This window comes from Triturus cristatus, chromosome 12 (genome assembly GCF_964204655.1).
Source record: "Triturus cristatus chromosome 12, aTriCri1.1, whole genome shotgun sequence".
NCBI classification, from domain to species: Eukaryota; Metazoa; Chordata; class Amphibia; order Caudata; family Salamandridae; genus Triturus; species Triturus cristatus.
The window spans coordinates 245,596,696-245,609,730 of NC_140595.1; the positions used below are offsets into that span (position 1 = coordinate 245,596,696).

The window sequence follows — 13,035 nt, forward strand, 5'->3', positions numbered from 1 at the left end:
CAGTGCCTGCTTTTGTTCTGAGCTGCCACATGCAGGCGGGAAAGAGGTTTATCAGAATCCAACTTTGCCCGTAACAAAAGCCGGAGTTAAGGGGCCATGAGGCCTCTTTTTGTTGGAGTATCCTGGCTGGGAGCTATCGGGAGCCTTACCCCTAGATGCAATGGAGGGGAAACAAAGGCTCACATCTTATCACTTCACAGGTATTTAAGAGAGGAATACTTTTTGACTTTGTTCAGTCCCTGTATATAAGTGATATGCATACACTGTAAGAATGTCAGATCTGTTGGTCACCCCAGTATTTACACAAATAACAATTTTAACACCAATTTTCAAATTGTATTTCTTTTATAGCACTTTAGCACCACTCATCCCAATGCAGGGTGTCAAAGTGCTTTACATCACATGTACAGATTATACATTGAAAATAAATCATTTGTGTGTACATCAACATAAAGGATGTGTTACATAAGACAGTGTGGGTTACAAGGTGTAGGAGCCACATGTCCTTCAGACCCCAAAGTGCTATATTAGAAGGATTACAATTTATGAACTGGCATCTTTTTTTCAACAATTTATGAACAAAAGCATCTCTGTCTTAAAAGCAGTAACCAACTTACCCATTTCCATAAAGTAACAAGCATTTGCAATGCAATAGTCTCGCATTTACGCGTTTGAGCTATTGACATTGCATATAACGCCTTTTATTTTTGTTTTAAAAACATAAATAAAAGGCATTGTTATTTACAATGCCAGTAGCTGAAACTCTCGCAACTGCGAGACACTATTGCATTGCAAATGCTTGTTACTTTTGAATTGGGAACTGAGCTCTTCGTTTACATTTTATTTTTTTTCTCTCACTGGGGGGCTGAAGCCCTTTGAGCCCAATGGGCGTTGCGCACCTGCCTAGGCTCACACAGTTTGGTCAAATGTGTTAACTGGGTTCGATCCCAGGTGCAATTCAACAACTAGATGTACATGCTTCGCTTTCCCTACGCCCACCTTTCACCTCACACGCCCCGATTCCTGCAACATTTATGCGACCCTCGGTCACACCACAGATGAGATCAGTACTAAAAGCAGCTTCGCTGGGCGTGCTGCTGGTATGTTCTGTTCATTCGTATGAGGCAAGTTAAAAAACGCTCGTAATCAGTGAGCACCAGGGGCTAAGAAGAAGCTTTCCGTCACCAGCGCTGAGGAGCGCAGCTTAAAAGGTAATAGTGTGGGAGGAGTCCCGAAGACAGCCATAGAATAGAAACACTACTAAAGAGGCTACCAGATATTACACAACGCCGGCCCAAGTGCGCTTGAACATTCACTTCCTGAGCGGCAGGGCGGTCTTTTCCGGGTCAGTACACAATATCAAATGAACTGGTTTCTTTTTGTGGTAGATTTTTTTTTTAACTGAGCGCTTCATAATTTCTAACCAATTGCTGGGTTTACCAGGAGGAAGTAAGCCAAGAAGATATTTTTGTATCGCCCTTAATTGACATTATCGTTTCACAGAGTTTTCCAATAGTCCCCCCTTTCTTGTTTTAAAGCTACTTACATGCCTCAGCCTAGCGGATTGGATTGTTAAACTCTTCACTCGTGTGGTGGGAGGTAAGGCTCACATTCGAAACTCGCTCTCCTTATTCGAGACGTTTGCCATGTATTAAGAGCAAAGGGCACGCGTTGTAAAATCGAATAGGTATTTGAGTATCACTAGATTGTGCTACAAAATTATACCTGTGCGTGTTCGGCCTACAAAAAGAGTGCACACATCTTGTGATGTCTATAGCTATGTATGTTTTACATTGATTTCAATTGGTGTTTCAAACTGTTATTGTTTCACGCTCTGCCGTACAACAGATGAAATTAAGTGAGGGGACAAAGAAGGAGCTACCGAGGGTAGATAGTGAATCTCAGAAGAAGGGAAGAGGAATTTATAGGTAACCTTACTGGTGGCCAGGGGTTTCAGAAGGGAAATCACGTCATAACGTTTGACCTTTTGGAACGGGTGAGATCGAGTGGTTTTGGAGGGTTAACCTATTTAAATAAATTGGAACTTGAATTTGTATGCACCTCCCTGTTACTTGACAATAATAGATCAGGAAAGTTTTCAGGGCGTTTAATTCCTTTCAAGTCTATGTAGGCATTTGGCTTGTTTGCTGAAAATGCGGCCAATGAGGGAAACACTCTTCAAAAGAGAGCGAATGGAGAGGTGTAGCAATATGATAAACTTGGGATAAAAGGTAATTTGAGTTATTAGTGGAGAGGGACCACACAGGCGCCACTTACAGAAGATAGTATGTCAGTATGTATGTTGATTGGTGTTGTTTGATATCACCCGAGAGGGCAGCGAGCTAGGTGCTTGGGCAGGTGTGTATTTTTGTGGTCCCCATAGTGCTTATACGAAAAGTCAGTTCTTTAGCTTCTTGCAGAGCCCAAAAAGTGAGGTGGATGCTCTAATGTGATGAGGGAGATCTTTTCATGTCTTGAGTGCAATGTAGGAGATTGTGCGACCTCCAGTTTTGCTTTTGTGAATGTGGGTTGGTGAAAGTGGATGCGGCTGTTCAAGTAGTCTGGTCCTATGTTGTGTATTGCTTTGAATGTGTGCTTTTGAAGCTTGAATTGGCTGTGCTTGCGAATGGGGAGCTAGCGAAGCTTCCTGAGGTGCGGTGTGATGTGGGTGCGGCATGGGAAGTTGAGTATGAGTCTGGCAGAAGTGTTTTGGATGGTCTGGAATCAGTACAGGAGTTGTTTGGAGATTCCTAGAGAGTGTTGCCGTAGTCTAGCCTGCTGGTGATGAGTGCTTACGTGGCGGTCTGTCTGGTGTTCTGAGGCAACTATTTGAAAACTTTTCACAGTGTGCATAGGATGCGGAAGCAGGAGTTGCACACTACTTTGACTTGATTCGTCATGTTGAGCATGCCATCTAGGATGATCCCTAGATTTCTTGTGTGGTCTGTGGGTGTGGGTGTTGGTCCTAGCTCCGATGGCCACCATGTGGAGTCCCATGGGGAGGTCTTATTGCCGAAGACCAGTACTTCCGGCTAGTTAGAGTTGAGCTGCAGGCAGTTGTTTCGCATCCAGTCTTCTACTATGGTCATGCAGTTAGTGAAGTTGGTTCTGGCAGTGGGTGTTTTGTCCGTCAGAGAGAGGATGAGTTGGGTGTCATGGGTATAGGAGATGTTGGTGATGTCTTGTGATCGGATGATGATGTCGAGCTGTGCCATGAATCTTTTGAAAAGAGTGGTTGTGAGGGACGATCCCTGTGGGACTCTGCATATCAATTTCTTGGTCTTTGATGTGTTTGGTGGCAGCCTGACCCTTTGGGTTCTTCCCATGAGGAAGGAACAGATCCATTTGAGAGCGAATCCTTGTATGCCAGACTTGTGGAGTCTTCTTTTTTTTTTTTTTTTTTTTAATTTATTTATAATGAATTTTATACAGCCGTATCAGATTTCATTAAAAAAAGTTACAAAATAGCCAAGCTTTACACAGTAAATAAGAACAAAAACATAGCAGACCTAGATTCCCAAGCTGCAGCTTCTTAACATTCACCCCAGTTCAAATCCAGCCAGTTATTGGTGCCCATAATTGCTCTTCCAGTTGCTTCCTTCTATGACCCTTCAGTTTATATAAAGCCATTTCCATCTGATATAAAGCAAGAATCCTAGCTCTCCATTCTGAAAAAAGGGGTGGGTCTGGGCTCAGCCACTGTGAAGTTAAACAAAGGCGCATCACTGCCATACATAGAAATAGAAAACCCCTATATGCTGCTAACCTTTTACTAATTATCAAATCGAACTCAATACCAAAAAGGGCAAAGCCCGGATTAAGAACCACCGGTATCTGTAGGGTAGAATTAAAAAAATATTGCAAATCAGTAAGGAAGTGGGCCAGTGCCGGACACAAAAAAAACATATGTGCGGCCTCCGCTGCTAACTCTCCGCACCGAGGGCATTTATCTCCCCTTCCCGACTTCCATTTTGCAATCTTTGCTGGGGTATAATAAAGATCAAAAATTGACATACAACACTGACTTTTTAGACTTCCAGACAGCAAAATTGAACCTGCCAATTCTAAAGTCTCCTGAAGATCTATATTCTGAGTTCCCAGACTTCTTTCCCATTTTAGTTCCTGCATAGAGAGATCATCTAACTGTCCTCGAGTAACTTCTTGATATATTCGCGCCAGCTTTCCCCTGCATATTATAACCTCCATTACAGACATCCCCTCTAAAGAGCAATTACCCTTCATAATATTTTTATCTAAAAAGCTGCACAGCTGTAAATATTTAAAAAAGTCACCCTTATCTAGTTCAAATTTCTCTCTCAATAAAGCATATGACATTATTTGGCCATGTTCACATAGATCCCCAACCGTCCGTATGCCAACGGCGCGCCACTTCCGAGTCCATGAGCACCGTAGCGACACCCCCTGTCAGACCAATCGGAGTATAGCAATTAACTTCCTTAATCCTGCATAGCATGCATATCCTTTTCCAAACAGAAAATGCTGCGTCCAAAATATTAAATCTATTTTTTTTGTAATAACTTGGCTCAATAACTCTGACTAATAAATGCCGTGCTTCTAAGCCTAAAACTAATTCATAAATAGAGGGTGAAATAGCCAAATCTTGGCTAGCCGTTTCTCCATTAATCAAAATTCCAAAATATTGGAGCATCGATGCATAATAATAAAAACGAAAATTAGGAATAGACCACCCCCCACGAGCAATCGGCAGATAAAGCCACTTCATGGCTCTTCTCGCCTTTTTATAGCTCCAAAGGAACCGAGAGCACATCCTTTCTATCCTTAAAAATATAGTTAGAAAACAATAACGGAACAGCCCGAAATACATATAGAAACTTCGGAAAGATTATCATTTTTATAACGTTACTCCTCCCATAGAGTGAGAAATGCAGATGATCTAATCTTTCGAGGGTCTTTTTAGAGGCTGTGACAATAGGGTCAATATTTAAGGCTGGAATATCCTGTACTTTTGCCGAAATTTTAATACCCAAATATACTGCCTCGTCGACTATTTTAGGATCTCGTGGTCGTCCCTTTTCCGAGTGCAAAATCTGAGTCTTGGCTAAATTCAGCTTATAGCCTGAATACCGAGCAAAGTCATTGGTCACAATCTCAATTCTATTTAACGCACTAACCACGTCACTTGTCACAACCGCTAAGTCATCAGCATAGGCTAGAACTTTTAAATCAAATAAATGAGGTTTAACGGGGACAATTAAAGAGTCATATTCGAGTTTAAAAATCAATGGTTCTATATAAAGAGCAAAGAGAAGAGGCGAGCAAGGGCAGCCCTGTCGGGTGCCCCTTAGCACTTTCAACTCCTCCGATTCCACCCCAGAAACCCTTACAGTAGCAGCCGGATTTCTATATAATGTCTGAATTGCCTTCAGAAAATCTAAGGGGAATCCCTTCCAAGTAAGAACTGACCATAAATAAGCCCAGGAGACCCTGTCGAATGCCTTTTCGGCATCCAACAGGGCCACCCCAACCTGAGAGTCTGTCGCCTGTGCCCAATCTAACAGGGATATAACCCGGGCAATATGATCTGTGGTGCCCCGTCCAGCGATAAAACCATGCTGACGCAATGAGACAATTGAAGTAATAACTTTAGCCATTCTCTTAGCAAGAAGTTTTGAATAAATGTTACTATCTGAGTTTATTTAAAGAGATCGGTCGATATGAGCTTAGCTGCACCCCATCCTTCCCCTTCTTCTTGAAAACTATGATTATCGTCTTAGACCATGAGTCCGGTGGAGAGCCTTTAAAGGCATTTTTCATTAAAGCCAATAACTCTGTGCCCACCTCCACCCTAAACTTACTATAAAACTCCAAAGGTATCTTATCCGGGCCCATAGCCTTGCCAGAAGGGAGTGAGAGGATAGCGGCCTCCACTTCTTCCAATGCAATTGGCTCAGATAATATATCTTGCTGCTCTTTTGTTAAGGAGGAGGAAGTAATCCCTGCTAAGTAATTATCCACCTTGTCTACATCCTCATTGCAATACAAGTATTCGTAAAAAGTTTGAAAAGCTTTCCTCACCCCTAGGGGTGTTTCCTGCAATACTCCCTGCATATCTTTTAATTTTAAGGATTTTATTTGTGGAGTCTTCTGATGAGGCTGTTATGCTTGACAGTGTCGAAGCATGCAGAGAGGTCAAGCAGGATGAGGGGCGCTGTTTCTCTCCAGTCCATGACGATTCAAATGTATTTGGTGACTGTGATGAGTGCTTTTTCGGTACTGTGGTTGTCTCTGAATCCTGGTTTAGTGTTGTCTAGAAGATACAGAAGTTTGAGATGGGTTTTGAGTTTTGTTGACGGCCTTTCCAATCACTTTGGCTGGATAGGGAAGCAGGGAGAGGGGCCGGAAGTTGCTCAGTTGATTCGGTCAACTGTGGGCTTCTTGAGAGTGTTGATTTCTGCAAGTTGTTTTCATTCATCCTGGAAAGTGGAGGACGTAACATAGGTGTTGATGATGTGAGTCAAGGTGATGCTGATTGGTTATGTTCCTAGGTTGTAGATATGGTGGGAGCATGGGTCCGTTGGGGCCCCCGAGTGGATGGTCTGCATGATTGCCGCTGTATCATTTCTGGTGAGGGTTGTCCATTCGGTCATGTGGTAGTCACGGTTGGTGGTGGGTAGGTTAGCAACAAGTTCTCTGTGGTTGGGTTGGTGTGCAAGGTTCCTGTGGCTATATTTACGATTTTGCTGTGGAAGAAGTTGGATAGGTTGACGCAGAGTTGCTGGGATGCAGCGATGTTGGTGATCGTGGCTAAGGGCGAGGTGGATCTTATTTGCTGGTGTAGCGTCTGAGTTGGTTGGCTCTCCATTTCCTTTCTAGCAGTACAGTGTTGTATGAGAGTGTTTTTTTTAGTCTTTGGAATTCAGGGCTTGATAGGAGCACAACATAGCAGATTAGGCAGGAGCAGAGACTTAGATAAAGATGAGAAATGCTGTCTACTTAGCAGATTTTACAGCCACGTTCCGTCACAGAACCGAGAAGTGAGCATACCACTTAAAGACCTTGGCCACTATAACAACGTTATGTAACTTTGTATACTTTAGCTGTCTAACTCAAGAGGCATGTTACACCATGATTGGACATAGGCTGTCATCCAGCTTGCTAAAAGCCTGATTCATTGTTGCTTTGCTATATGCTTTTTAATGGATACACCGGACCAACCGTACAGACCGAAAATCGTACGCTCATTAATGTTTGTTAGGCGCCGCTTACTAAAGCCAATGCAACCTAAACTTTTTTAATCTGGAATTTGTGGATGCCCTTCTCCATCCACACAGGGAGCTTGTCTGTTGTACATGGTATAAATGGTAGGATTTATTTCAGCAGACAAAGAAAGGTACAGAGTTCCTCTGTGGCAAGTTGGCCACCTGGTTTGTACTCCAGGTTGCGAGGAGGTGGGGGATACCTCCTGTCGGAACTAGGACCCTCACAAACCCAGCAAGCTAGGTGTCATGCTTCATCATATGGGTCTGCACCTCGTCGAGCCGGCGCTGCAATGCTCGACGGGCACCCATAAAGGGGCTCTTTTTCGGAGATCTTTTGTTCCTTGCCGTATAGGTGCCATGGGTGTGAGGGGCCTAGAGACTTGTAGATGTGTGTGGATTAAAACAGGTAAGGGAATCCTTTGTGATTATTTTTATCCTGAAAAGGTCCCAACCTGACTAAAAAGGGAAAGAGAGGGGGGCGACTATTTTGTTTTAAAGTGACAAAAAATTCGCTCTACCCCCAGATGGTCAACATGTTTCTCGCCTCAGAATGACACGAAGTGATCAGTTGGCGATATCTCAGGACCAGGTGACTAAAAAACTATCTACAGTGGGTGGTGTGGTGCAACGCTACCTACCACTCTTTCTATCCGTGGGTTATTGCCCCAGAGAAGAGCAGCAAACCTCATTGGTTTTCATGTGCTGCCTCATCAGATCACAGCGGAGTAATTTGGACACACAGTGTAGTGTCTCTGCTCCCGCTCGGAGCTTCGTGGCTCACCTACCCGCTCCGCTGCTCCGCTGCATCAGGAAGGTCTCTATAGATTTACTTCAACCAATCACCAATACTCAGTTTACCGTGGTCCCACATATGCATTGTGGGATCTCTATTCAGCCAATCTAGTTTCTATTTTACGTAATGAGTTTAACAAAAAGCAAAAGCTGTGTCCTACATCCTTTTCTTTGTTTTAGATTCCTGTGTAATCCTATTAATTTTACCTTCATTGTGTGGGGATTTGCCTAGAGCATAGGGAAACAGGGTGAAATGATTAGCTGCAAATTCATCCTATGGCACTAGGGTCAGGAAGTACAGGTAATGGAATGTCATTGTGAAGACACACAGCCAAAGCTGTGGGACAGGGACTGCTAATGGTGAGTAATGAGACGACAGTACAAAGACTGAGATGCGAAATGGCTGGTGTTGATAGTTGCGAAAATATGTAGGATGATTTATAAAACAAAATAGGGTTACATCTTCACTTGCGGAGATAGTAACTATACATGAACAGGGGTATAGAAATAGTCCAGCTCATTAACGTTTAGTAGCTAGTGACAGGGGGGTCTGAACCAGTTTTTTTACGTAACTGTTTTTCTGCTGTATGAATAGGTGAATAAAAAAGGTCTACCAGTGTTCGGCAGTATTTAATGCAGGACATTGCAACTTAGATCACTGTTTCTAACATATATAACTCAAAACTAGGCAGACCAATATTTGTAGATGTGATTCCTAGGTCTAAGGTAACATTCAAATCCATAAGCAACAACATATGGATTCTAGCTGTCTAGCTCATGGGTACCAATGAAATTGCTAAAAATGATTCCACTACTTTTTTAGGTCTTGCCTGGTGTTGGCATCGCATGCGCTCCTCTCGCCATGCGAGGGCTTCTTGGAATCAATACGGATTCCGAAGTTTTCAGAAGCCCCGCCCATCTTTTTCATTCGCTGGCGTCAGGCTGGCGTCATTCTCCATGGGAAACGCAGGCTCATGATTGAAAAGGAGGCTTCTTAGTCCCTCCTGGTTACCGCCTTGTCCACTTTTGGCCATGCCCACCGGGACTGGATCTTTTACTCAGCGGCATGGCACACTGTCTTCTAATTGCTCGGTGAGCACTTTCTTTTTTTGCTTGTTTTCCTTAGGTGCCCTATCTTACTCCAGCGCTAGATTCGTACTTGCACCGTTTTTACTAAATCTCACCCTTTTAACCTTCGCGATGGCTCTCCTTTTTTTACCTCCAGTGCTTGATCTATCGTTCTCCCCTTCTTAGCAAGATTCTGCGTGATCTCCGCTTATTTATCCTCTTGCTGGCTCACCTTTCCTTCTTTACCTTGATGCATGGTCCCCGTTCTTAACCCGGTTCGGGAGAATCTCCTCTACCTTAGCCTGGTGCTGGATCTGTCCTCATTAGCCCGGTGTTGTAATTGCCACGCTCCCCCTTAGCCCGGTGCTGGATCGCCTTTTCTCTTATTTACTCCGCTGTTGGATTAACCAGTCTTCCTCAGACCAGTGCTGGATTTTCCTTTGCCTACTTTACCACGGTGCTAGGTCGCCAATGTTTCTCTGTCGGGCGCTGGATCCCCCCTTCTTCCTCTGTACTGGATCTCCTCGCTTCGGTCTTTGCTCACCCTCCCTTCCCCCTTCCTGTGGCTGCTTTGTCTGCTCTCCAGCTCTGCGGGGCTCGCTGCTGCCCCGGGCTTAGACTGACTCCAGTCCACGCAGAGAGCGGCTCTTCCCCCACCCCTCCATCCCGCTCTCTCTGCACTGCCTGCGCCGACCCCACAGCAGAGCAGCGGACTCAGGCGGACGGAGAAGAAGGGCTGTGCTGCTGCCTGCCTCAGAGCAGGGGGCATAGCTGTCTGTGCCTGCTCTTCGCGATCTGGAGTGGAGACAAGCACGAAGGGTTTGCTGTTCGCCTTGGAGCGGGGAGCCAAACACGGCGAAACCTTTGGGGATTCATCGCTACCTACCACGCGCCTGGTGGCTTATTTTTGCTGCTGAGAGGTTGGTGGTGTCCCCAAAATAAGTGAGGCAGGCATACAATGAACGAAACACCTGCAACCTCCCCACCATACGAATGCAGAAATAACCAGAACCCCCCGAAGGGCCTCTCCACACTTAAGAATCAGCATACAGTCGGGGTGCATTAAATCAGATTCACTATTGACTTCGCCCCCCACCGGTTGCAACATGGAACTCCACCATTGGTTTTTCTCATTATAAATACTTACAATGCGTGCATGAAAGATACTTGCATGCCCCCGCCCCCCCATACTTCTAAATACATTATTCCCCCTCCCCTCCCCAAGGCGGACAGTAAAACGCAATGCTTGCCCCAGCACCTAGTGTATATCGCACAAATTTACAGATGTCCGGGGGGGGGGGGGGGATCTGTTTCTAGATGTGCAGCATGAACTAGGACAGGAGGGTTGTGGCAGAGGGAAGCTCCTCACTCCTAAGCAGTAATGTGTGCCCAGTGCAGGGCGATGGGGCTAGAAACAGTCGGGCACAAAGGAGCGACCCCAAAACACTAGTGCATATAACTGTGACGTTATTTCTCTTACTGGGCAGTATCTAACTGTTTGTGCAACTTTTTCGCAGCGCACATAATAAACTAAACTTGTTACTGCCCTCTCCAGCAGTTCCTAGCAAAAGGTCTGAGTTCCCATTTAAGGGAGCAGTGATAGATACGGGAGCGCTGGCTTTTGAAGTTACACACAGGGTACCCTGCAGATATGGGGACGTGACAGCCTGATGCTTCCGACTGCTTTTCAGGGTTTTGCCTATGTGCCAGCAACGACACAGGCTAAGCTTTCTTTCGACCATGGACCGCCGTCGAGGTGCAGGGTTCGAGTGCTGCACCAACAGCTGTGTTTCTTGCATCAGCAATTGGCAGGAACCCAATGAACTCTCTATTCAAACAAGGAATTGCATATGTGCGTGTGCAAGTCACGCACAACAGCTGTTTGAGAAGCAGGAACAGGCCAGCCCAGTCGCGTAGGAGGGTCGGCTGCCTTCTGCAGTTTAGAAGCGGTGTAAAGTCTTGTACAGAGATAGGTCGGTGGCTTGTCCGTTGCCAGGACTGGCTTGAGTTCTGAAGGTGTCGACCTTCCGGAGCCGTGTCTGGTAGCTCAGTATACTTAATGTTACACTGTAGAGGCCTGCGTTCCACCTCATGATCACAGGTTTAAATCCCGGTGGGTCAGCCTCCGAGCACTATTTTCTCAAATAGCTTTGTCCTGCCTGCTGTTGCAGGCAGGCCACACTCTCTCCTAATGATTTTTACATTTTTGTATAGCTTGAGTGTATTTGCAATGCAATAGGTCTCGCATTTGCAAGAGTTTAAGCTATTGGAATTGTAAATGACAATGCCTTTTATTTATTTGTTTTAAAAACAACACCTAAAAAAGACATTGTCATTTACAATGCCAATCGCTCAAACTCTCGTAAATGCGAGACCTATGGCATTGCAAATGCTTGTTTTAAAGACCTGTGAAATCGTTTGGCTAATAGGTAAACACCTTTCTCCTTATGTGTTAGAGGTATGGGGATTTCTGATTTATTTTTCCATTCAGTTGACCGTGCTGATTGATTAAGCTGAAGGTTACGGTTGGAACAAAAACAGACAAACCCTGTTAGAGTTGGCGGGCTGGGGTCAAATTATATCATGGCCCTTAATTGGAATATTGAAAATTCAGAAATTGTACAAGTTACTGCCTGTCATTATTTGGGGATTCTGTATTTCACGGATATTGGGGGAGGGATTTAGACCACCCCAATCCCTCAATTCAAGTGACTGATCCAAGCTTTAATGTTTGGATACACGTTTGAGACATTTTCTCCTAACAAATTTAGAATGCTTGTTGCCAAAACAAGGCTTAGCATACATACTTGGGAGAGAAATATGGGACATTATTAAGGGGTAAGGATTGTTCTACTAGAGGAATGGGGTTGCAAGGTCTGGGCCTGCAACTGTTCTTAGATGTGAATTGAGAGGCTAAATGATGGCAAATGAATTCCTCTAAATATGCATGACTGGCACTGTTGATTGACAGTCTGTTCACACTGTTAGCTTGTTTCATGTTTTCCTTGTGGTCCGTGCTTTGTGGACTGGGGACTGGTCAAAAGACCTCCCCCAGTGTTGTATTATTGTCTCTCCCTTTCCCAGAAGCTTTTATTGCTTTTTTTCATTCCAGAGTCTGTGCCTCCCTACTCCAGTGTCAGTAATCCCCCCCCCTGTTTCTTTTACTGCAATTTCCATGTTTGATTCAGAATTTAGACCGCTGAGTACCGCCGCTACAGCCGCCACCGCCTCCACCACCGTCACCGTCACCGCACAAGGAGGGGGAGGACTACACCTCCCATACTGCTCTGCTGCCTGTGTGCTTGCCTGTCTCGCCCGGAGGCGCATAAATTACAGCGCGGCTCCCGCTTCGCGGGAACCGCTGAGTACCGCCGCTACAGTCGCCACCGCCATCGCCACCGCACAAGGAGGGGGAGGACTACACCTCCCATACTGCTCTGTTGCCTGTGTGCTTGCCTGTTGCGCCCGGAGTCGCATAAATTACAGCGCGGCTCCCGCTTCGCGGGAACCGCTCCGTACAGCCGCCACCGCCATCGCCACCGCACAAGGAGGGGGAGGACTACACCTCCCATACTGCTCTGCTGCCTGTGTGCTTGCCTGTCGCGCCCGGAGGTGCATAAATTACAGCGCGGCTCCCGCTTCGCGGGAACCGCTGAGTACCGCCGCCACCGCCACCGCCACCGCACAAGGAAGGGGAGTACTACACCTCCCATACTGCTCTGCTGCCTGTGTGCTTGCCTGTCGCGCCCGGAGGCGCATAAATTACAGCGCTGCTCCCGCTGCGCGGGCGCGTGCCGTGCGAAGCCCGGGCAAAGGGCGGGCCGTCAGGGGCCGAGGGAGGCCGGGCTGGGCTACCCCTCCAACAACCAAAGCCAGAACCAGAACTACAACTGTATTTTTGCAGCGGTGAGTGGCGCGTCTCTCTTTTTGGTAC

At 45.8% G+C, this 13,035-nt stretch overlaps 1 protein-coding gene across 3 annotated transcripts in view; it reads left to right on the forward strand.

Moving 5' to 3' along the window:
- The first annotated feature begins 1,083 nt into the window (after positions 1–1,083).
- HACL2 (2-hydroxyacyl-CoA lyase 2) overlaps positions 1,084–13,035 on the forward strand; it is a 1,062,010-nt gene continuing 1,050,058 nt past the window's right edge. Inside the window, exon 1 of one of the 3 annotated variants that reach the window (XM_085638401.1) lies at positions 1,084–1,211. The gene's annotated coding sequence lies outside the window, so the exon portion shown is untranslated. The other 2 variants (XM_085638399.1, XM_085638396.1) reach the window with 2 other exon arrangements.